Source organism: Microcaecilia unicolor, chromosome 4, assembly GCF_901765095.1.
Source record: "Microcaecilia unicolor chromosome 4, aMicUni1.1, whole genome shotgun sequence".
Lineage (NCBI taxonomy): Eukaryota > Metazoa > Chordata > Amphibia > Gymnophiona > Siphonopidae > Microcaecilia > Microcaecilia unicolor.
The window spans coordinates 284,451,661-284,474,410 of NC_044034.1; the positions used below are offsets into that span (position 1 = coordinate 284,451,661).

A 22,750-nucleotide genomic window follows, 5' to 3' on the forward strand; every position below is an offset into this window, starting at 1 on the left:
AAACTGTGAAAATCCAAAACCAGATGTCTCAATTCCTACCTAAAAGTCCCATGCTTCACATGTCATTGGAACTAAATGTGCTCATCTGAAATAAAGAATACAGTCATTAAATAATATGAATAAAAAAAACATAAGTTTTTGCTACCATACCGAGATGTACAGATAAAGGCTTCAACTTCCTGCCTGCTAAAATAAATGCTCTTGACAACACAGCCCTTCTTTATTAAATATGTCACTGTTACACATTACATTGTCATTTATATCTTCCTACCCACCATCACCTGTACTCATGTTTTTGACAACTCTGTCTGTAGGAACTGAGTGATTCAGTGCATTAAGAAAAGTACAACATAGTTATTTGTCCCTAAATGGACAGTGTACAATTTTATACAATGCAATCATAGCACATCAACAGTATATTTTACTGCCTGTCTGATTTAGAGTTCCATTTCAATGCAAAGTTATGGGTCACATATTCTATCTCATCAGCTCAAGTGATATCCATGTTTATGAGCCTATTTTTTCTTTAGTGGTAGAGGCTAAAAGGTAGCAGCCTTGGTATAAAATCTTACAACTTCTTAAAGAGGAAGTCACCAGGCATGCGGCATCAAGGGCTTTGTTTATTACTGATTAACATACATCTGAATGCTATGCTATCACTGCTTTTTATGTTAATGTCATCAAGATATACATAGATACATCTTTGCAGGTAAATGTTTCATTCTGCTGACCCATTAAAAAACTTCACCAATAAAAGTAATGTTTATGATAGATCATTATGGAGCCCATTTACTACAGCGTGGTAGGCCTAATGTGAACCTTCTGTGTGGTAAAAGGGCACTACCGTGGGATGCTCTGAGAAGTCCCACAGTAGCATGTGCTACTCCCATGGTAAAAAAATATTTTTTACTTTTTGCCACTGGAGGTGTGTCTTGGTGCAGAAAATGGGCATGCCTGCGCTAATTGGGCAGCGTGGGCACATTAACGCTCACTACTCAATTAGGAGTAGAGCAGGAGCCCTTACCGTCTCCTAAATAAGTGGTTGTAAGGGTTCTCGGTGATAACAGCCACGTGCTAATGGGGAAATTAGCAAGTAGCCATTAAAAAAAAACAAACCCTACCATGGCCATTATTTAGCTGCGCTAAAAAGTGGCTGGAGCACGAGGCAAACCCATTTCATACTTATAGTGCTGGTCACTTGCTAGTACGGCTTAGTCAAAGGACCCCTATGTGCATTGAACCCAGAAGCGTAGCTAGGTGGGGCGCAGGGGGAGCGGTTGCTCCCCTAAATCGATTTTTTTTTAAAACGGCGCCTATGCAGCCTGCCCTCCTGCTTTCCTGCCGCCCAGCCAGTGCTCAAAACTCATTTTACCTGACTGAACGGCAGTGAAAGAAGCAGAGGACAGCCGGCTCCGCTTCAGATTTCTCCTTCCCTCTCAGCTGAGCTGTGGTCCCGCCCTCATTTCCTGTTTACGCAAGGGCGGGATGCTGAGAGGGAAGGAGAAATCTGAAGACGAGCCAGCTGTCTGCTTCTTTCACTCCCGTTCAGTCAGGTAAAATGAGTTTTAAGAGGTAGGGCAGGGGGCAGTGAAGAGCGGAGAAATCGCTGAACATGGATGCAGGGGGCAGTGAAGAGGGGAGAAATCGCTGAATATGGATGCAGGGGGCAGTGAAAAGGGGAGAAATTGCTGAACATGAATGCAGGGGTGGGGGCAGTGTGGGGGGGGGGAATTGCTGAACATGGGTGCAGGGGAGGGGGCAGTGAAGAAGAGGGGAGAAATTGTTGAACATGGATGCAGGGGGCAGGGAAGAGGGGTGAAATCACTGAATATGGATGCAGGGGAGGGGGCAGTGAAGAAGAGGGGAGAAATCGCTGAACATGGATGCAGGGCAGGGGGCAGTGAAGAAGAGGGGAGAAATCGCTGAACATGGATGCAGGGGGCAGTGAAGAGGGGAGAAATTGCTGAACATGGATGCAGGGGGCAGTGAAAAGGGGAGAAATTGCTGAACATGGATGCAGGGGAGGGGGCAGTGAAGAGGTGAGAAATTGCTGAACATGGATGCAGGGGAGGGGGCAGTGAAGAAGAGGGGAGAAATCGCTGAACATGGATGCAGGGGGCAGTGAAGATGGGAGAAATTGCTGAACACGGATGCAGGGGAGGGGGCAGTGAAGAGGGAAGAAATTGCTGAACATGGATGCAGGGGAGGGGGCAGTGAAGAAGAGGGGAGAAATCGCTGAACATGGATGCAGGGGGCAGTGAAGAGGGGAGAAATTGCTGAACATGGATGCAGGGGAGGGGGGCAGTGAAGGGGGGAGAAATTGCTGAACATGGATGCAGGGGAGGGGGCAGGGAAATGGGGAGAAATCGCTGAACATGGATGCAAGGGAGGGCAGGGGAGAGTTGCTGAACATGGATGCAGGGGAGGGCAGGGGAGAGAGGAGAGTTGCTGGACATAGATGGAGGGGAGGGCAGGGGAGAGATGAGAGTTGCTGTACATGGATGCAGGGGAGGGCAGGAGGAATGCTGCATATGGATGGAAGAGAGGAAAGACAGGAAGGAGATGCACATGGACGGAGGGGAGAGAGGCAAAATTGCTGGATATGGATGGATGGATGGAGGGGGGGCAGGGGAGAGAGGAGCATGGATAGACATGGATGGGAGGAAGGGCCCAGGGAGAGAGAAGAAATTGCTGAATATGGATGGATGGAGGGGGCAGCAGGGGAAAGAGGAGAATTGCTGGATATGGATGGGGAGTTGCTGGACATGGGTGGATGGAGGGGAGGGCTGGGGAGAGGAGATTTGCTGGATGTAGGTGGATGGAGGGGAGAGAAGAGTTGCTGGACATGGATGGAGGGGAGGGCAGTGGAGAGAGGAGGCTTGCTGGACATGGGTGGATGGAAAGGAGAGCAAGGAGAGAACTGTTGGACATGGATGGAGGAGAAGGAAGGGAAGACAGGAAGGACATGCACATGGATGGAGAGGAGAGAAAAAAAATTCTGGACATGGATGGAGAGAAGAAGGGAAGACAGAGGAAGGAAATGCACATGGATGGAGGAGAAGGGAGAGGGAAGAAATGCTGGACATGGATGGAGGGAAAAGAAGAGAGAGAAAGGAGATGAAATGAAATGAGGGAAAAGAAAGAAAGAAGAAAAACTGCACATGGATGGAGAAAATAAGCAGAACTTGGATCCACTGGACAGTCAAGCCTGCGGAGAACCCAGCTTTTACTTATGGATATAGAGTGTAAGCCCGCAGGAATGCTCTCAAATGTGCAGCAGCCCTCTAGTGGCTCCTACCCAGCCTGACCAGTCCTTTGCTTCAGGAAACAACCTTGAAACAAGACTCCTCTGTGACTCCGGTGACCTCTATGTTTGGGCCCCCTCTTTCCCTCAGGGTGACCTCTTCATTAACCGCCGGTCCTGGACCTGCCTCTCCCGCTGTATCTCCTGGTAACCGACCCCCCTTACCAGTTCTTCTGTTGGGGCCCCCTGGTCACCTTCCTCTGGAAGATAGCACGGATTCCTCTGATTTCAGAAATATGCAAATTTGCTGAGTACATGTAAATTCAGTATATTAGAACTGTGCTTCAGTCTTGTGGGAACCTTTCTTTCCAACTATTATTCAGTTACCACAAATTCCCTCCCTGAGCTCATCTACTGTGGGACATCTGGGTCTCAGGGTATAACAGCCTCCTCCCCTGGATAGGACATTCTTTATTCACCACAACTTTACAGTCCTACCCTCCACCCCACGGCTATTTGTTCCTTTTAAACACTTCACAGTTCCAACCTCAATATTTTGGGGACTTCTAACCCCAGGCTTTGCAGACTGCTTTACCTTGCCCATACTTAGGACACACAGTCCTTTGAACACACAGTTCTTATATGTCCTGAAGACACACAGTCCAGGCTTCAGGTCTCTAGGTTCCCATCTCCTCTCCTTTGGGCAAAACTCCCTCCCCAACTGAGAGGAAGCTATTTATGAAGTGTCCAATAAACCTCTCCACCTCTTGAGACCTCGCCCCTCTGGTTCCAGAATGATCTGGGTCTAGAAGTCTCTTCTCACTCCCCCAGCTATCTCCCTGGAGCTCCGTCTACTGGCCCATACAAGTCAATACTCAGCTAGATCACTGGAGCTCCCGCTAGTGATCAGAATGGGCATTTTCCCGGTTTTCAGTGGGAGAGCGCCCTCTGGCGGCCTCCTCAAGTAAGGGCAGACACTGTGTTTATCACAAGAGCAAGACATGAAGAAGAAAGGAGGAAAGTAAAGAAATAAATGGAAAGGAAGCCTTGGAAACTGAGTTAAGAGGACAGATAGCAGCAGAATCAGATACTGGGCCAGCATGATCAGAAAAACACTTATGAAGTGGGTGAAAGATAGGAGAAGAACTTAGGAGACTGGGTAAGGGAGAGATAGAGGGGGGAATGGGAGTGCTGGAAAGGGAATGAGAGGGATATGGTCAAAGCTAGTAGGTAGATGAATACTAAGGACTAAAGAGTGAGAGAAAAGTGGGGGGAAAACATAAAATGAAAGATCAGTGCCAGACAGATGCAGAGAAGGACAGAAAGAAGACAAGAGAAGAGCAAAGAAATGGAAAAGCCAACCTGGAAAAGAATTTAGGAGAAGACTGACACATGAAAAGTGGGAAGAGACTGGGACCAGCCCAACTTGAAAAATAGAATGCTCAGACAACAAAGGTAGAAAACAATTTATTGCAAACCCCCCTAATGTGCTTAACCAAATTAACCCCCCTGTTTACTAAACTGTGCAAGCAGCTGCCGTGTACTAATGCCGACACAGCCCATTCACTTTGAATGGGCTATGTCAGCATTGCCACGCAGCAGCCGTTAGTGTGGCTTAATCAATATGGTGAGTTAGACTGTAAAAATGATATATTAAACCCAAATTTACCAAACATAGGGGTCTTTTTATTTATTTATTTATTTTTTATTTAAATTTTCCAATATATCACCACATAAAGTGAATATGCAATCAGCATTATTTAACATTAGGAAACAAAAATGATAAGTATATATCTTTACAGCCCATTTGTCCACAAGTTAAAGAAATTTGATTCCAAGATTAAGGAAATTAAAAAAGAAAAAAGATACAAAAATTAATAATCAATAGATGCTTCCTCTGGTTCAGACCCCAGCCTGCTAAATTAGGGAAGGTTTACTATATTCACATCAACTTTTGCATCAATAAACTCTTTCAACTGTTTTGGATCTACAAATTGAAAATGTTTACCCTCAAGCACCACATTACAAAAACAAGGAAATCGCAAAACAAAATTTGCTCCCAATGCCACCACCCTGGGGCGAAGTTCCAAAAAGGCCCTTCGTCTCATCTGTGTAGGCCGTGAGAGAGGGTCTTTTTATTAAGGCACATGCGTGCTAATGATTAGGACATGCTAAATGATAAGACACCCATAGGAATATAACTGGTATCTTAGCATTTAGCATGCACTAATCATTTGCGTGCCTTAGTAAAAGGACCCCATAGTAACTAACTTGCTAGTCACACACACACACACACACAAACACCAGCTGCACATACTATAGCAGGACATACTTATCCACTCCTACCCTAGCTAAGATGATGTTCAAGCATCTCTCTGACCTCATTCGCAACTTTCTTTAAATTAGTTCCTTATTTTCTTACTTCTGTTACTCTATCTTATCTATTGTGACAAGGCTACATTCCCGATGTATAGAGTGAAGCAGCAGAACCATGAACTACATATCCCAGAATGCATTTCCAGTCCTAGCAGTGAGATCCCAGGGGATAGGCAAGCTGGCCATATACTGTCTCTGACCACAAGAGGGAGGGTGAATGAAGGAGCCAGTTCCCGGGACCAGCCATCAGTATATCATGCTGCCCACCTGTAATAGGGAGGGGTGGGCTGAGAAGCAGAAGGAGGATTGGATGGAAGAGGGAATTAATCAGCCTGAGCAGGGGAAGAAAAAAGAACGGAATGGGAGCTTGAGAGCTGAGGAAGGCAGCCCCTGAAGGTTTGGAAACCTACATGGTTTGGGGAATTTATTTTGGTTTAAACCCTGCTTAAGTAGAGAAGCCTGGTTTTCTTTTGGGAAAACCCTGAGTGGTGGGGGAATTACTAACCTGTTTTGAAACCTGATTATTGTGAGAACCTCTGAAGTTGGAAGGCTTGTTTATGAAGGAGGGCTGCCTGGTGGGAGGAGGGGTTCAGTTCAGGAGGAGAGGAGCAGTGCAAGCTGAAAATCCTTGGGCAAGACAGGTCCCTAAAGAACTGAAGCAGGCTGAAATACCTTGGGTGGAAGGAAGTCCCAAAAATATTGAACCTCCTGAAAGTAAAGGCTGCTTGGTGATTAACACTGTCTTGAGGGGAAATCCTGCTTGTGGGCAAAGTCTTTGTGTAATTGGTTGATGTACTAAGCAAGGCAGAACAGCACTGCCTGAGAAACAAGTCTCTACTCTGGAGTGAAGTTTTGTGTATGAATCTGGAAAATAAAGGAATGTTTTGAAGTATTTCCTGGTGGCAGTTTTGTGAAGTTCTGGCTATTCATGGGAGGCAGCTTCCTCTCCCATACTGGAGCAGCGGGCCCGTTTACACTATCTATATGTTCCATCTTTGCTTACACCCTATGCTGTCTATTAAAATGTTTTATTGTGTATTGTGTTGACATTGTAATATAGCATACTTCGAATTGATGTTTGAATATTTTTACTGTTGCAATTGTCTATAGCTTATGTTTGAGTTGTCCTTGCTGTACACTGTCTTGAGTAATTCTTTCAAAAAGGCAATAAATAAATACATACATACATACATACATACAATTAGGGGCCCTTTTACAAAGGCACAATTGGATCTTATAGGAGTATTTACCTGAGATCTCACCTTTGCTGGTCTTGGCCTATATAGCCATTGTTATAACAATATGGATTTTGCAGCTTGTGGCCTGTATGCAACAGTAACCATCAGAAACCAGCTTTGTTACAAAGGAAAATTACTGCTGAGCATACCAAGATGACTTCATCTAAGGACATATTCTTTGTTGTTAACTAGCCCAGTTATCTCCTGGGAAGATTGGAGGAGAGAGACACACATGGCTCCAGGAGTATAGGATCAGACAGGGAGGTTTGCATGCCTTCGATAACAGTTTCATGGTTAGTTAACAAAGGCTCGCTTCATGGCCATGAAGCTGGCTGGACATTATTACAGCATCTGTGATTGGTCCACAGGTATCATCTGACCCATGGATGCCAAAATGTTGGACTGAAGAGGAGAAGGAGGAGGAGACGACAAGAAGACTAGCAGGTGGATAGAAGGCTTGGTATGAGCAAGAGACTGATTTTCCTAAACACCAGTGAACTGCATACCTTGTAACAAACTCACAAGGTTAGCTCAGCTATAATATATGGCCTTACCTAAGACTGTCATCTGCATCCAGAATACAGCTCTCGGACTTATTCCTGTACTGAGAGACTCGCTGAGGCATTAGCTTGAGTCTCAGAGGAGAAATCTGCTTCTTTACCATTGGAAGTCTGCCACAGACTGCAGGGTGAGATAACAGGATTTACTACCTATGGTCATGGGGATAATTAGTCCATGGCTTTTGTGTGAGACAGATGGGTTCTGTGTCATGATTTATGGTCTGTGAATTTAGCTGCTAACTGTATTTTGCATAAGACGTGTGGTGTAACTTCTCATAAAAATCATTAGGATATCAGTATTGTGATTGGTTGTGTAATCACTCATTTAGTTAGTCCATTAGGATAATCATATTTTATTATCTATATTTTGGTGATAATCTATTTTTATAGCAAGTTATTTTGTATTTTGCTTGGCATTTTTCTTCAGAACTATTTATATTTCTTTACTTAATAAATAATATATATTCCATCTGTGGCATTGTTCCTTTTTCCAGCACAACTAGCTTGCCATTGGGCCAAAGAGGTACGCTTCCCCTAGACACGAGTCCAGAATAAATGCTATTTAGTAGTGTTCTGTCAGCTAAGTACCTCTGGATGTATATAAGGAGTTGTCCTCCTGTATTTAGCATACCTACATATTGGTGGCCCACACTTTTCCTACAATCTATGCATGTGCAGTGTGTGCTAAAATGAAATTACCGCAAGACTAGCATGCCCTCTGGTGGTAATTTCAGATTTGGCGTGTGCCCATAATGCCGGGACAAATTATTTTTGTTATTTCCTACTGCACATGGTGTTTCCAGTGTTAAACGGCAGTTGGCGTGCACTGACAGGTCACTGCGCGTGTAGCACATGAGCCCTTACTGCTAGAACAGCGGGTGGCGGTAAGGTCTCAGGCCGAAAATGGACATGCACTGGTTTCAATTTTAGCACACAACCATTTTCCAGCCCCTTAAAGGCCCTTTTTCCTAGACGCAGTAAAAAAATGGCCCATCACGTACCCAACAGACGGGCTCGCACTACTGCAGGCCACTTTTTACCACGGTTTACTAAAAGGACACTTAAATAAATAGTTGAGCATACATTCATTAAAAACCGCTTATAGGATATAAACTTGCAAAGCCAAAACCTAGCCAGTAGAAATGACATGACAACCAAGGTCGTTCAAGTGCCGCAAAAACTGTGTGTGCTGTATCCATTATAATTGGTAAAAGCTTTGCGTGAATGGAAAGGATCATAAAATAATGCAATTTAATATGAAACATCCATGGAAATGAGCATATGTACTACACAAATATAAATGTTTCTTCATAATTCCATGCAAAAGTGAACTACTCCAATGCATATTAAGTATTTACATATAAAAATTCCACTGCATATAAAGGGGATAAAATAATCTAACAATTTGAGTATTGCATAATAGTTGTGGATGTGTGGCTTTCATCATATATGAATTAATATATACACATTATCAGAGCATCCTATATATTCAATAGGGCCAACAGTAATCAAAAGAGCATTATCAGCATCTAAGAGGGTCTTTTACAAAGCAGCGGTAAGCCCAACATGGGCTTACTGCTCGCTAAAATGGAAGTACCACCGGGCTACCACAGCAGCCCAGTGATAGTTCCCACCCCCAGCGTGTGCCATTTCTGGTGCTACAAAAATATTTTTATTTTTGTAGCACTGGTGTGTACCTGGCAGTAAATGTTTTTGTATATATATATTGTTGTTTTATTCACATTTTTGGCTCTATAACCTACTTTGAAACATGTCTCCGCTGATCATGGATCACACTGTTTTTACTTTGAATAGTATCTTTAACGTTCCACTTTAGATTTGTTGTAACATTGAAAAGAGATGTGTCTCCAATTTAGTATATCAAGAGAATGACATGAGTGGCCTGGTAGTGGTTGCACATACACAGGTGCTACAGTCAGTTCTCAGTGGTTTCCTTAGTTCTTTCTTTTGCAGCAGTCAACACATTGTAATATTCTATTTTTGTTCACAGATGCCAGCACAAGTTGTAGTATTCAGCCTACAGAGTTGCACTGAATGCAATATATAATTTGAAAATGAAAAAAAATACCTTATTGTATTGTAATATAGGGGTTAAAGAAAAAAATAAAAGGTTTTTTTGGTACCTGGGGGTCGTTTTGGGTGCCTTTTGGGGAGTGCTGCGAGTGGCTCCGATGTTCTGGGGCCATGGTGGTGGTCTCCGGCATTTTAGGGGCTGTTTCGGGCCCGGTGTTTGAAGGGGCGCTGCAGCAGGCAGCGCGACAGTTCTGTGGGTCTTCGGGCCCTGTGTTAGGGCCAGTTTGCTGGTGGGGATCGGCGTCGGAAAGATAAAAAGGAAGGAGCAGTCAGGGTTGCGGCGGGATGCAGCGCCCAATTTTTTTTTTTTTGCACCCGGGAATGACTGGGCACGTTCCTGGGTGGAGCACAAGGAGAACCGGACGGCGGCGATGTTGGGCGGTCGCAGAGATGCCGAAGATAAAGAGTAAAGCAGGCCGGAGAAGGAGAAAATGGCCGGCGGCGCAGAAGGAGCGAGGGGGCGGGTGCATGAGGTGGCGCGCCTCATTCACGAATCACGGACGTGCATTTTCGCGGGTAGGCCGAAGCCAGGGCCTAAATTTTGGGCCCGATCACAGAGGTTTTTTTGTTTTTCCTCCGTTTTTGAAGAAGGATCATCGGGACCGGAACCATCGGGGGTCGTCGCGAAATAGCGTTTTTTATTTTTAAAAATTTGGGGGTTTGAGTTTTTTAAATTTGGTTTTCAGTTTTGGGGTCGGGGAATTTTGGGGGATTTTTGTGGCGGGTTAGATTTTGAATTTGAATATTTCTAGCGGGGGGTTTTGGTAGGGTGTGGTTTAAAGGGGTTCTGAAAGAGTTAATTTGTTTTATTCGACGGGGTAGGTTTAGAGGAGGGAGTTTGAATTTTTGGAATATTTTTTGAATTATTTTGGGATTTTTAAAAGGGGTTTTGGGGGGAAAATAGTGAGGTATGGTTTTAAAAAGGGTTAAATTTAAATTTTGAAATTACAGCTAGGTAGGGAATAAAAGTGTTATTGAGTATGGGAATTTTGGGGTAGATTGGAAAATGTTTAGTTGGGTTTTTATTTTAATTATTGATTTCCCCATTATTTTCTATGGGAAATCAGTAATTAAAATGGGGATTTAGTACTGCTGGCCAAGATTCCGCCGGTCAGCAGTGAAGCTCGGAATGTTGAGGGAGATGGCTGATTGGTTGGGAAGGGCTTGGAATGTCACCGAAAGCTCCGTATCCTTGGTTACGGAGTCGTTGGCGGTTGGCAGAAGGAGTTGGGATCTGGTGAGGAGAGGGTGTGTTTTGGAGTGGCTGGTGGAGATAGGTGATTTGAGGGTGAGTGGTGTTGATTTGAGTTGGAAGAAGGGAGTGATTGGTCAGGAAGAAAGTGAATAAAGAAGGAATTGATGTTAAAGGGTGAATTAATGCTGGTGGGGCTGATTTGTATATATTTGGAGTTCAATGTGAATATTGGGATTACTGGGGGGGGGAGAGTGATTGTGGGGTGTTGTGTTGGGTTCCTGTTGATCACCTGATCGCTCCTTTATTAGTTTAGGGTCTATAATAAAATAAGGTTAGGTTTTTTTAGACTAGGGAATTATAGTTATATTTGTTTAAAAGTTAAAATTTTTCCAAAGTTTTGATAGATATAAAAAATAATGTCATCAAGTGGGAGTTTCTGAAAGGGAGAGAGGGTCTTGCCTCCTTTTTGGTTGTTAAGGGTGAGGTTTAGAACGTGGACAAGCCAGAGAAGTAGAACAACTGAGAACATGGGCCCCCACGCAAGAAAGACCAGCGACGTTCCAAAGGAAGCGTAAGAGAGAAACTGTGTTGCAGCATACTCGGAAGCTGGGACATTGGAAGAAAGGAAAGGGAGGGGGTAAAATAAAAAGAAGGGAGGAGTACTTACCTGGATCCAGGAAAGGTGGGGAATCCTGTAAAACATAAAGAACACACAAAGAATCAAAATTCTTATATATGTAACAGATTCCTGGAAAGAATTTTTGGGTAATAGGGGAAAAATAATCACAAGAGTAGATATACTTATCTGATATTGGGTGGTGTGGCAGAGCAACCTGTGGAAGAAAAAAAGAAAGAAGGTTAAACACATAATTTACATTGCAAACTTTATACATTGTCTGGTTAAAATCTTAGAATGTTAAATTAAATAAGTTATTAAATTTCTTCATGTAAGGTGTGGATGTTTCTTGTTCTTGACACTGGGAAAATCTTGAAATTAGTTAAAATTCCTCTCCTGCTTCAGAAGTAGGAGACGAGGTTAGTGATTGTTGTTTGCTCCTCCCGCCTGTGGACTGGTTCCTGGAGGGTCGTCACGACTACTACCACCAGGCTTACCAGGATCCAGTTTACTTACATCATCCCGGGCGTGAGGGACAACTAACATTATAAATCATTACTTAATTCCTCAAAGTGAAATATTTAAAGCCCAACTTTGAAGAAGCTGCCTAGGTCTGGAAAGGAAGATCTTTTACTGAAGGCTCACTGAACATGGAGTCATTTGTAAAATACATATAAATACACTGAAAACATGTGTAGTTGGCAGCAGATAAAGCAAGAAAAACTAGTTTATAAAAACAAACCTGTTAGGGCTTTGTGACTATAAGGTCTGTCACTTATATGCATAAGTGGGAGATTTTTACCTGCACCTTAAACATGTGAGTACCGGGTTTTGCAAAAATGCATATCCAAGGGGAAACAAACTCTATCTCCCCTTCAATCACTACTTCAAACCCCAGGTATAAACAAGGAATAGATAAGTTATGCATGCCCTGGAGCAGCTGTAAAGAAAAATTTTGATGTATACTTTTCCACTTTAAAACAGGAACTTCACAGAATTTTTGTGCTCAGAACACATTCCCTTCAAATTAGTGATTGTCATAGGTGGTGACATTTCTAAAAGTTTTATGTTCATTTACACATATAAATCAATTTGTTACACACATAATTATACCTATCATTTCTAAAATGACCTCCTAAAGCTCATAAAAACTGCACATATTTGATATGAAAAATGATGTTGCTCATTTGTAACAGGTATTTTCAGGGCCCTGTGCAGACCAATTTGATGGGGCCCCATCCTAGCTCCGCCCCCTTCCTAGATCCATCCCCACCCTAGCTCCAGGGCCAGCCACCCCTCCTTCCGAGCTCCCAGGCCATCCCCTCCGAGCTCCCGGACCATCCTCCCTCCCTCCGAACTCCAGGGCCCCCTCCCTCCCACCCACCCAGCTCCAGGGCCTGGCCCCTCCGAGCTCCAGGGCTCCGCCCTCCTTCCCAGCTCCAAGGCCCCCCTCCCAGCTCCAAGGCTCCCCTTCTTCCGAAGCCTCACACCGAGCTCCAGTCCCTCCCTCTGAATTTTAAAAGTTACCTCGTCGGGTTACAGGCAGCGGCAGGAGTGAAAAGCGTGTGAGCTGCTTGGCGCTTCTGGAGCCTTCCTTTCTCTCTCTCAGCTCTGGTCCTGCCCTCATTCCTGTTTCCATGAGGGCGGGACCAGAGCTGAGAGAGGGAAGGCTCCTGAAGCGCCGAGCAGCTCGCACGCTTTTCATTCCTGCCGCTGCCTGTAACCCAATGAGGTATCTTTTAAAATTCAGAGGGAGGGGGACTGGAACTCGGGCGGTCAGGGGCAGAGGTGCACCGCGCGGGGCTCCCTTGAGTGCGAGGCCCTATGCGGTCGCCTCACCCTAAGACCGGCCCTGGGTGTTTTCCAGACAAAGTAGATTGATCAGGAACATAGCTGGGTGATATCTTCTGATGCTGCCAGAATAGAATTGCTCTCCCAGAGCTCAGAAATTAGGGTAAAGTTCTGAGCATGTGCAGCCCTTCCCATGTGCAGTAATATCCTGAGTCAATCATTCTGCTGTAAAGCTGAAAAGATTGAAATAAGAGGGACTGTATGTTTTATCAGTCCTGTGATCTACAGAAAACATCTGTTAAAGGTAAGCAAAACTTATTTTCCCATCAACAAGCAGGACTGAATCAGGTACACAAGTGGGTGATTCCTAAGCGCAGGGCTACTCAGTCTTAAACTGTCTTTTGAGCAGCCTACACAGTCAAATTGAAGAATTACAAGGTCACAGTGACAGATGAGCCAGCACTACTTGATCAAAGGCACTGTCCTGTATTGAAGCCTGGTCTGAACAATAATGTGTAATGAACATTTTAAGACAGGACTATGGAGCTGCTTTGCACTTGATATTTCGTGAGGCAGACTTCAAGAGCGCTATTGTGGATGCAGTAGCTCTAATTTGATGAGACTTTACTTTGGAGCGAAGAGGAATAGTTATTAGTTCATAGCATAATTGTATAAAAAGGTGACCCGTTTGCTAGAGTTCTTTTTGCAACTGGCATAACAGTCCAATTTGAATCAAATGAAACAAAAAGCTGGGTCAGTTTTATCAATTATGCAGTTCTTTTCAAGTAACAGATGAGAACCTTTTTACAATCTAGAATATGCAGGATGTTCACTATTTTTTCATTCAGGTGGAAAGGTGTGAACAACCTAGGTAAAAACTTGGGAAGTGTTTGAAGAACAACATTGTTCTAATTGAGAAGACCTCTTACAAAGGTGCCTATGCACGTCCATCACGTTCAAAATGGGCATTACCACCCGACTACCATGTGCCCTGGGCAGTAATTCCAAATTTGGTATGCACTGAAAACAAGCAGTAGAAAATATTTTCTATTTTCTACCATAGGGTGCCTACTCGGCAGTAAATGGCAGTTGGCCTGTGCTGCATGCTTACTGCCCGGGTAGCACGTGAGACCTTACCGCTAGGTCAATGGGAAGCGTAACCAGAGGTTAAATTATTTTTAAAATTTTACCTGTTTTGCATTCTGGGGTCTGTCCTGGGGTCACTACCTGGAAAGAGCCAGTGGGACTCTTTCCAGGTAGACCGAGGGGCTTCAGAGGCAGGAGTTGGGCTGCTTGCTACATCCTCCATGGTTGCCTGGGGATGGAAATGAGCTTTCCCGGGCAGTAGTGACAAGAAAATGGCCTGCCTGAGGCCTAGTAGGGATCCAGCTGTCTCTGGAGGATTCATGAATTATCTTTGAAGCTAGGAAATAGGCTCAAAGTAAAGCCAGGGCCTCAATTTTGGGCCTGCCCAGTCAGAGTTCCAGCAATTTTGTTTCTTTTTACCACTATCATGGGAGGTCTCTGGAACTCAACCCAAAGGTGGGGGTAGACTTTGGAGGCCCTGGGGAGTCAGTTAAGGGGTCTGAGAGCCCACAAATGTTATTAATGTAATTTTAAATTGTGTTTTTTTGGTCCATGCTGCTGCAGGTTGTGGGAGTGGTTTAAAAAATTCTGGGGGGGTCTCCTAAGTTGGGTTGGGGGGGGTGTGAGTGATTAAAATTTATTTTAGTTGTTTCCATGGTGGTTTTATATGCAGGTACAATTTTGGGCTGTTGGGAGGGTGTGTTATAATTTTTAAGAGTGACATTGTGAAATTTTGGGTGAATTATCCATGGTGGTTTTACATGCAGGTAAAAGTTTGGGTCGCTGGGTGCCAGTGGCAGAAGGTGTGTTATAATTTTTAAGAGTGATATTGTGGAATTTTGGGTGAATTATAGCATGGTTTGGGGGAGAAATTCAATAACGCCGGTACAGTGCACTATTTTAAAACTTGAGAAAGTGCTTGTGGTTTTTACATGGTTAATTGGGACAGGGACATAGTTCTTCTTAAAATTGGGGATATTTTCTGTGGTGTTTTATCCAAAAATATGACTTTCCCATTTATTCATATGAGAGTTTTAACTTTTAAAATGGAGATTGTGGTGACATTCCTTGCTTTGAAAAGAAACTGTTAGGTCTGCTAGGGGGTTCCTGATTGGTGGGAACAGGTCATGTGATGGAGTCAGGGGAGCATTGTAAAGGGAACACAGCTTCAGTGTTGCCAGGTGGGTGGTTTTACCGCCCAATTGGGCGGTTTTCCGCGAACCGCCGCGGGCAATTTTTGCCCGCGGCGGGTTGCGGTTTTTTGGGCTTCTTTTTTGTTTTTTGGGTGGTTTTTTGGCGTTTTTTTCGGCCGCAGGGGACGGGGTTAGTGACGTTCTGGGCATGGCCGATGACATTCTGGGTGGGGCCGATGACGGGGGAGGTGGGGGTGATGACGGCGGGGGCGGGGTTGATGACGGCGGGGCGGGGGTGATGACGCGGGGGTGGGGGTGTCGGGGGCGGGGTTTGAGTTTGGGCAGGTTTTGGGCTGGATTTAGGCTGGTTTGGGTGGGAAAAAAATTTTCCACCTGGCAACATTGCACAGCTTCCCTGAGAGTGGCAGAAGAGCTGAAGATTTCAGGGAGAGCAGAAGTGTGTTTGGATCTCTCTCCTGTGTGTGAGAGGAATTTTGTGCCGCAATGGGGTGCTGTGTGACTGAGAAATCTCTGATTGAAAGTAGAACGACAAATTAGTGTGACTTCTATATGGTGGTGATCTTTTTCTTTCATATGTTGTGGGGGGGGGGGGGGGGGGAGGTAAAGAATATTAAGCTTAAAGGAGTGACTAAATCCACTGGCGATCAAGAGTGTGTATGCTAAGTTTTAGGTTGAGGGGGAGAAATTATATTTTATTTTAAAACCAAGTGAAATCACCTGATATCAGATTAATCCGTGGGCCTAAGGCCTGAAGTAAAAGAAAGACTGATGTAAAGAGTGTGGGTGTTTTAGGAAGTGAATGCACAGTATCACTATCTGCTAACCTGGTGCTCTTCTTTAGCATAAGGCACATTAACAGTGGTAGGCCTGGAAAATAGGGAACTGTTCCTGTATTTTATTTGATTAAATACAGTGCCCAAATATATGTGTAATGTGACCCAGAGCTAGGGCTAACTTCCGATAAGAATACGGAGATAGGGTTTTTCCTCATTTGAGTTCTTAAAGCTTAGGTTAGTAGCTCCCTGAAGGAGAGAAGACAGTGCTGGACATCGAAGGGATTCAACGTCCAAGAAAGACCAAAGCTTAAATCAAGACAGATCACAGCTAAGTGAAACCGCACCACACGAATGCAGTGGGACTATTTTTTTTTTATTTTTTAATTATGTTTTTTCGTCTTTCAAATATTATATGGCATGACACCAGATTACATGTAGCCCTTAGTAGCTGTTCCCCTACACAATATAACCTCTGGTTCTAGGGACTACCTTAGATTTCAACTTCCAAATTGCAAAAGAGTGTGCTATAAGTTGGAGTGTGTTAGGTTAGAACTGGCCATTAAACCTTGTCTGCCATTTTATTTGTTGTAAGCCATATTGAACTCAAATATGTTCAGGATAATGTGGAATATAAATACCAAAATAAATAAATAAATGGATAAAAAAAAGTTTCCCAAAGAGGGTGGAAGTTTTGATTTTGGAATAGTAACATGGGCAGACTTATAAGGTCTGTGCCAGAGCCGGTGGTTGGGAGGTGGGGCTCGTGGTTGGGAGGCGGGGATAGTGCTGGGCAGACTTATACGGTCTGTGCCCTGAAGAGCACAGGTACAAATCAAAGTAGGGTATACACAAAAAGTAGCACATATGAGTTATCTTGTTGGGCAGACTGGATGGACCGTGCAGGTCTTTTTCTGCCGTCATCTACTATATTACTATGTTACTATGTATAAACAGTACTTACCTGGAAGTGGGTTCCAGGATACGTAGGGTATCATGTACCTGTTGAGAGAAAAAGTAAACACAAAGGATCATTTCTTTGGAAAGAAAAACCTAAGGCCCTGTTTACTAAGCCACACTATAGGAACGCTAATGTTTTTAGGAATATATGGATGTCTCTGGCTTTAATGTGCACTAAAAATGCTAGCTCACCTTAGTAAATAGGGCCCTAAGTGTTATACAACATTTAAGTAAAATGATAACAGAGGTAAATGTGATACTTATCTGATGGTGCTCTTGGGTTCCATTGGAGGTTCCAGAGGGGAGTAAATCTGTAAAATTGAGTACCTGAAACATAACCAGTTAAGTACATAAGTATTGCCACACTGGGACAGACCAAAAGGCCAGCAAGCCCAGCATCCTGTTTCCAACAGTGGCCGATCCAGGTCACAAATACCTGGCAAGATCCCAAAAAAGTTCAATACATTTTATACTGCTTATCCCAGAAATAAGCAGTAGATTTTCCCCAACCAGCTTATAATCGAAAGTGATCGCCGGCCACCTTCCGACACAAATTGGGAGATGGCCAGCGATTTTTTAAAAGCGGCGAAATCGGTATAATCGAAAATGGCATTTTTGACTGCATCGCCGCTTTCTCGTCGCTTCGCCGGCGAAAGTTCAAGGGGGTGTGTCGGTAGATTAGCAAAGGCGGGACATGGGCGGGCATGGGCGTGGCTACCAGATGGCCGGCTTTCACCGATAATGGAAAAAAAAAGCGTCGTTAAGCAGTATTTTGCCGGCTTTACTTGGTCCTTTTATTTTCACGACCAAGCCTCAAAAAGATGCCCCAACTGACCAGATGACCACTGGAGGGAATGGGGGATGACCTCCCCAAACTCCCCCAGTGGTCACCAATCCCCTTCCAAACTAAATAAATAAAACTAAAAACCTTTTTTGCCAGCCTGTATGTCAGCCTCAAATGCCGTACCCACCTCCATGACAGCAGAATGTGTTGTATCCTCTGACAGCCTTTCCCTGGTTGCAAGGAAATTTAAAATTTAGGCACATTCTATAAAATACACCTAAATTTAGGAATACTTTATAGAATACGCTTAGGTATTTTTTTTTTCAGTGCCGATTTTTTAGACGTGATATATAGAATGTAGCCCTAGATGCCTAAATTAGGCTCATAAATCTAGTCAAATGAATAACAGGCCTAAAATAAGGCACAAATTTAGGAACCTAACTTAGGAGTATACATGTAGGAATCAGCTCTTTTTAAATATTGGGTCCAGTATTATTTAATGTATAAACATGTACTTCCTATCTAGTTATTAGTATTCCATTAATCAAATAAAATAAAATAAAATCTGAACTAATTCTTCTGTCTCTCTAGATTACTCTACATTCTTTTGTACCACTACTTTGGACCATTTTCCTTTTCTTCAGAGGACAATTTTCTTTTCACTATCAGCTCATCAAAACCTCTATACAAAGGAAAATAAGATTAGTCTAAGAATTACACAATGGAAACTTCACTCTGCTTTCATGGATGATATGTCTTCATAGCATACCATTTGGAAATATGTGAACTCCAAAGGTCATGCACAAATTTGAAGTACTGATTAACCAAGTGGAAACTTCATTTCATGCTGTCTTTGTTGGTCTTTCTATCTGTATAGTATTATATGAATCATGTAGACTTGAGGGAATTTAGGGCTCCTTTTACGAAGCGGTGATAAGCCCAACCCCGGCTTACTGCTCGCTATACAGGAAGTACCGCCAGGCTAAAAAACGTGCTCATGCCAGCATCGGCCCCTTTTTGCTGCAGCTTGGTAAAAGGGGCCCTTAGCCACTATAGGGACAATTCTATATGGCCTGTCTCCATTTAGTTGCCTCAAGGCTGCAACACACAGGTTCTGTTTTAGAATATTAGCTTAATGCGGCATTTGTGCACTAACATTTAGGTGCCCACAGTTACAGTGGTCATAGAGCTGGCATAAGTGCAGGTACCTAAAAGCATCAGGGGCATTTTTAACTTACAGTATTCTATAAGTTACGCATATAAGTGGGAGCTCTGTTCATGTGCATGCCCCCTTTATGAATATACAGACTATGAGGACGTCCTGCTCATAATGTCCAAAAAAAGAACCCAAAAACATTCAAATCAGAGCCATTTTTGAACAGGAAAAATGTTGGGATTTCCTGTTCAAACGCACGTGAGAAGGACATTCTTGCGCTGAAAATGTTCAAAACAAATAACTGTTTTCCAACATGAAAGATCCAAAATGTGAGCACCAAAATAGCAGGCACAAAAATGTCTGTCTGGCATCATTTGTAAAAAAAAAAAAAAAATGGACAAACAGATATCCTTGCAGAGCAGAGGGGCAGCCTAGTTGTCCATGCTGTGGACTTTAAACAGTGGGACCCAGGTACAAATCACACCTTAATTTATATAAATATTATTGTGAGCCTTCCAGAAATATATAAAAACCTACTGTGCCTAAAGGTACACCACTATAATAGCTATCACTCATGCAGCTGTCTTATAAATTCAGGTACAGTAGGTATTTCTATGTTCCAAAAAGGTCATATTTGTACAGAAATGTGCTAAATAAATAAATAAATAAATAAAAGTGTGAATTACCACTAGGCTACTCCTTATTATTCTATTTCAAATTAAGGAGTTTAATCAAGGAGGGCTATTTTTCTGGTACTTTTTATCGCCATGACTTGGTGCTTTTTGTGTTGTATTCTATGTACATAAATGCTGTGTGTATTTAAACATTTTTGTTCAACGATTTTGATATTACTTGTAGCTGCATATGCCTTGTAGCGCTATAGAAGTGTTAAGTAGTAGTAGTAGAATTAATATTTTTTGAAATACAGGCAATGGGTATATAATCTTTAACTTCTCTAATGCAAGTAAACCCTTATAAAGCTCATGATGTCATAGTGCATTCTGCATGCCATTATTTTAATCTTCTTGCTTTGTATTTGACAAGCTGTGCTAGTAGGGAAGTATCTGCCTTTGATCTTTAGCTTAGGAAAACCACTGTGCTATCCTTAAGAGTACGCTTTTATAGTTTTTTGCATGCCATTATAAGTTTTGATGACTGAAAAGATCAATAAGGCATGATCAGCTCCTTCAGTGATTCAATTCAAAGAACACCAGGGGGTAAATGATCAGCATCATTCATGGGGAATTAGTTTTGGCACTTCCTTTAGCAATAGCTAGAGGTGTGTGGCTAATATGCTTCATGCTGAGTAGAACATTACTTTTGGTTTATCCTCATGAAGAGAACTTTTAAAAAAAGTCTGAAACATTCAGAAAGATTCAGCTATTGATTTCTAAATTGTTTTAATATTACAATTAGCTGATAGTTTTGTATGTCTCAAATTCATGTCAAAATCAGTTAGTTCTGCCATACCAGTCAAACTTCAAACAGAGTCAGCAAATAGTAATGGACAGGTAGACAGGATTTAGCTTGTAGCACAATGATCCTAAAATATCATGGGTGTGATAACAGCAGAACAGAATCCGGTGCCTGAAAAATCCACGTGGAATAAACTTCCACCTAAGCATATGCTATAAGAGCTCCTAGATTTAGGTATGGTATATAGAATATGCTTAGTTGCTATCCCAGTGCCTAGAAATACGTTCATCCATTTACACAAAGGAAACCGTGGTGTAAATACCGAGCATAGATTTAGGCGCAGAGGGGCATATTCTACAACAATGCATATACATTTTGGAACACCTATGAAACGCTCATTTCTCCACCTGTACCACTCCTTTTTTTTACTCCACATATTAAAATTTAGGCGCTCTGCGTTACAAAATACACTTAGGGCCCTGTTTACTATGCTGCGCAGTAGGCACGAAAACTTTTTAGCACATGATAAAAATTAGCACGTGCTAATGATAGAGACTTTATGGGTGTCTCTAGCATTAGTGCGTGCTAATTTTAGCATGCGCTAAAAGGTTTGCGCTCTTACAGCGCAGCTTAGTAACAGGGCCCTTAGTGAGTTATACTTGTAAATTCTAATTATTGCTAACTAGTGCTCTTTATTGCTTATTAAGTGATGTTAAAAACAGTGATTCGCTTGTTAAGACAATTACGTTATGTGCGTTGTTATATAATATGCTTGGATTTTGGCGCAGAACACTAGGCGCAATATATAGAATTGGTGGATAATGTATAAACTGCTTTGATTGTAACCACAATATATTAAATCCCATTTCCTTTCCCTTTCCATTTATTTTAGGGCTTCTCCACCGACCCCCCACCCCAAACTGCAATCTTTGGTATCTCAACAGAGACTGAGGTCTGCTCCTGTCTCCTCTCTTTTATAGGGTTGTCGACTCCACCTCCTCCTGCTTATGTTCCCTCTGATTGGCCAGGATTATATTCCCTCCCAGCTCTCCCTGCTGAGGCTTTAACTCTCCTGCTTCTGTGATTAGCTTGGCACCTGCTCCACCCATCTCCCTCTGCTAAGATTTTAATGCTCTGGTTTTCACCTCCCTCCCAAACCTATCTCTCTTCTGGAAATTAAATTCTGTGGTTAATGTTTTATCTCCTTTGAGTTTCTCAAATCTCTGTGATGGGTTATACACACCATCAAACTAACTCACAAAATAATCATGTTCTATATCATTAAGTATAACAAAGCACAATAGGTTGACATTGCACTTGACTATGGCAACTTTTCATTTTTCAAGAGTTTGCATAACAATCTGATCATAGCCTATCTGGTCAACATTTACAATTTCTTGCATAACCTATGGGAAAATGTCACAATCTTTGCAAAAAGATACAACAAAATGTATAAAGGGGCATCTGACTGCTTAAATCGCCTGTCCGGGCTAACTGGGCATATTCAGCGGCACTTAACCAGATAGTCCACTGAAAATGTTCAGTTAGCATCCTACCCATAACCAACTATTTTGGGGATGTTCTAGGGGCAAAGCCAGCATTAGGCTAATTAAATGCTGATATTCAGCACATAACCAGCCAAGGTAACTGTATAAATAGGACTGCATAAACGTCAGTCCTATCTTTATGTGGTTACATAAGAACATAAGCGTTGCCATACTGGGACAGACTGAATGTCCATCAAGCCCAGTATCCTGTTTCCAACAGTAGCCAATTCAGGCCACAAGTACCTGGCAAGATCCCAAATGAGCAAAACAGATTTTGTGCTGCTTATTCTAGAAATAAGCAGTTTCCCATAGCCAATTAAGGGGCCCTTTTACTAAGCCGCATATTAGTTTTAAACTACCGCCCGGCTACCATGTGGCTCGGTGGTAATTTTATTTTTTATGCGCATCCGCTACACACTCTGGAAAATTTTCCGGTGAGTGGCGCTAACTGTATAGTAATCGGCATTGTACATGCGCTGACAATTACCACCCAGTTAAAGTGTGAGACTTTACCATTAACCCATTAGTGCCCAATGTTCCCATAATAAGCCATATGGGAACAAATTGATGGGAACATTGGGAACTAATGGGTTAAGTCAATTGGTGACGGTAAGGTCTCGGACCCAAAATGGACATGTGCTGCAGGTTCATTTTTGGCTGCCCTTTTTTGCAGGTGCGCTGAAAAATGGACCTGTGCGCATTCAATACACGCGTCTACACCAGTGCAGGCCATTTTTTGGCACACTTTAGTAAAAGGACC

The 22,750-nt window shown here is 42.9% G+C and overlaps 1 long non-coding RNA gene across 1 annotated transcript; it reads left to right on the plus strand.

Moving 5' to 3' along the window:
• The first annotated feature begins 790 nt into the window (after positions 1-790).
• Positions 791-21,240, plus strand: LOC115469749. The gene is made up of 4 exons (XR_003942033.1): positions 791-802; positions 6,907-6,911; positions 18,070-18,077; positions 21,166-21,240. It is a non-coding gene; the product is annotated as an uncharacterized LOC115469749 (long non-coding RNA).
• Positions 21,241-22,750: the final 1,510 nt, after the last annotated feature.